The sequence below is a fragment of the Macaca nemestrina genome, chromosome 15 (assembly GCF_043159975.1).
Source record: "Macaca nemestrina isolate mMacNem1 chromosome 15, mMacNem.hap1, whole genome shotgun sequence".
Lineage (NCBI taxonomy): Eukaryota > Metazoa > Chordata > Mammalia > Primates > Cercopithecidae > Macaca > Macaca nemestrina.
The window spans coordinates 82,690,560-82,693,718 of NC_092139.1; the positions used below are offsets into that span (position 1 = coordinate 82,690,560).

The window sequence follows — 3,159 nt, forward strand, 5'->3', positions numbered from 1 at the left end:
CCCAGGCTGGAGTGCAGTGGCGCAATCTTGGCTCACTGGAGTCTCCGCCTCCCAAGCTCATGCCATTCTCCTGCCTCAGTCTCCTGAGTAGCTGAGACTACAGGCACCCACCACCACACCCATTTTTTTTTGTTTTTTGTTTTTTGTTTTTTAGTAGAGATGGGGTTTCACTGTGTTACCCAGGATGGTCTTGATCTCCTGACCTTAAGATCTGCCTGCCTCAGCCTCCCAAAGTGCTGGGATTACAGGAGTGAGCCAGCAAGCCCGGCCTTCTGTCTGGTTTTTATCTGGGGATATTCAGTTTTTCCCCATAGGTCTCAACAGGCTCCCAAATGTCCTTTAAGACTTCCCCAAAAAGAGTGTTTCCAACCTACTGAAACAAAAGAAAAATATAGCTCTGTGAAATGAATGCATACATCACAAAACTGTTTCACAGATGGCTTTTTTCTAGTTTTTACCTGTGGATATTCAGTTTTTCCTGATGGGTCTCAACTGGATCCCAAATGTTCCTTTGCAGATTCTCAAAAAAGAGTGCTTCCAACCTGCTGAATCAAAAGAAAGGTTAAACTCTGTGAAATGAATTTACATATTACAAAGCAGTTTCACAGACAGCTTCTTTCTAGTTTTTATCAGAGGATATTTGGTTTCTGCCCATGGGTTTCAATGGGCTACAAAATGTCCCTTGGCAGATTCTCCAAAAAGAATGTTTCCAACCTGCTGAATAAAAAGCAAGGTTTAACTCTGTGAGATGAATCCACACATCACAAAGCAGATTCACAGATATCATTTGGTTTTTCTCCATAGGCCTGAATGTCCTACAAATGTTCCATTGCACATCCTCAAAAAAAAAGTTTCCAACCTACTGAAGTAATAGAAAAGTTTAACTCTGTGAGATGAATCCACACATCACAAAGCAGTTTCACAGATATCATTTGGTTTTTCTCCATAGGCCTCAATGTCCTACAAATGTTCCATTGCACATCCTCAAAAAAAAGTTTCCAACCTGCTGAAGTAATAGAAAAATTTACCTCCATGAGATGAATAAACACATCACAAAGCAGTTTCACAGACAGTTTCTTTCTAGTTTTTATCTGGGGATATTCAGCTTTTCTGCATGGACCTCAGTGGGCTCCCAAATGTCCTTTGATGATTCTCTGAAATAGTGTGTCCAAATTTTTTAATCAAAAAAGTTTGACTCTTTGAGATGAATCCACAAATCACAAAGCAATTTAACAGATGGCTTCTTTCTAGTTTTCACCTCGTTATATTTGTTTTTGTTTGTTTGTTTGTTTTTTGTTTTTTGTTTTTTGTTTTTCCCCATAGGCCTCCATGGGCTTCCAAAAGTCCCTATTCAGATTCTCCAAAAAGAGTGTTTCCAACCTGCTGAAACAAAAGTGACGTTTAACTTTATGAGATGAATCCACACATCTCGAAACAGTTTCACAGATAGCTTCTTTCTAGTTTTTACCTGGGGATATTCAGTTTTTTTCCATAGGCCTCTATGGGCTCCCAAATGTCCCATTGAAGATTCTACCAAAAAAGTGATTTTAACCTGTTGAATCAAAAGAAAGGTTTAACTCCATGAGATGAATCCACACATCACAAAGCAGTTTCATATACAACTTCTTTCCAATTTTTATCTGGGGATATTCAGTTTTCCCCAGGCTTCCATGGACTCCAAAGTGTCCCTTCACACATGCTCCAAAAAGAGTGTTTCTAACATGCTGAATCAAAAGAAACATTTAGCTCTGTCAGATGAATCCACAAATCATGAAGAAGTTTCACAGATATCTTCCTTCAAATTTTTATCTGGGATATTCAGTTTATCACCATTGGCCTCAATGGGCTCAAAAATGTGCCTTTGTGGATTCTTCAAAAAGAGCGTTTCCAACCTGCTGAATCAAAAGAAACTTTTAACTCTGTGAGAAGAATCCACATGAAAAAGCAGTTTCACAAACAATTTTTTCTAATTTTTACCCAGGGATGTTCAGTATATCCCCTTGACCACAATGGGCTCTCAAATGTCCCTTCACAGATTTTCCAAAAAGATTGTTTCCAATGTACTGAATTAAAAGAAAGGTTTAACTCTGTGAGATGTACCCACACATCACAAAGCAATTTCACGGATAGATTCTTTCTACTTTTTATCTGGGGATAATCAGTTTTCCCCATGGACCTAAATGGGCTCCAAAATGTCCCTTCTATAATTCTTTAAAAGAATGTTTTCAACCTGCTGAATCAAAAGAAACTTTTAACTCTGTGATAGGAATAAACAAATCACAAAGCAGTTTCACTCATAGCTTCTTTCTAGTTTTTACCAGAAGATATTCATTTTTTCCCCATTGTACTAAATGGACTCTCAATTTTTTCTTGGAAGATTCTCCAAAAAGAGGGTTCCCAACCTGCCGAATCAAAACAAAGATTTAACTCTGTGAGATGAATCCACATATCACAAGGAAGTTTCACAGAGAGCTTCATTCTTGTTTATATCTGGGGATATTCATTTTGTACCCATGGGTCTCAACTGACTCCCAAATATGCCTTCACACATTCTCAAAAAAAAGTGTTTCCAACCTGCTGAAAAAAAAAAAAAAAAAAAAAGTTTAACTCTGTGAGATGAATCCACACATCTGAAAGTAGTTTCACAGAAAGTCTTTCTAGTTTTAAACTGATAATATTCGGTTTTTCCCTATGGGCCTCAATGGGCTCCAAAACTTTCTTCGCAGATTCTCCAAAAACAATGTTTCCATTCTGTTGAATTGAAAGAAAAGTTTAACTCTGTGACATGAATCCAGACATCACCAAGTAGTTTCACAGATAGCTTTTTGCTAATTTTTACCTTAGGTACTCAGTTTTTCCCCACTGCTGTTTTTTAATGGCCCTCAATGAACTTCCAAATGTTTCTTTGCAGATTCTCCAAAAAGAATGTTTCCATCCTGCTGAATCAAAAGAAAAGTTTAACTCTGTGAGATGAATCCACACATCACAAAGCAGTTTCACAGATAGATTTTTTCTTGTTTTTATCTAGGGATATTTTGTTTCTTTCTGTGGGCCTCAATTGGCTCCCAAAGTCCCTTTGCAGATTCTTCAAAAAGATTGTTTCCAATCTGCTGAACAAAAAGAATGGTTTAACTCTGTGAGTTGAATCCAGACATCACA

General features: G+C 37.6%; 1 long non-coding RNA gene across 1 annotated transcript; it reads right to left on the reverse strand.

Moving 5' to 3' along the window:
• Positions 1-1,330: 1,330 nt before the first annotated feature.
• Positions 1,331-2,904, reverse strand: LOC139358936 (uncharacterized). The gene is made up of 3 exons (XR_011614415.1): positions 2,840-2,904; positions 1,469-1,552; positions 1,331-1,380 (listed from the first exon to the last, which is right to left on the reverse strand). It is a non-coding gene; the product is annotated as an uncharacterized lncRNA (long non-coding RNA).
• Positions 2,905-3,159: the final 255 nt, after the last annotated feature.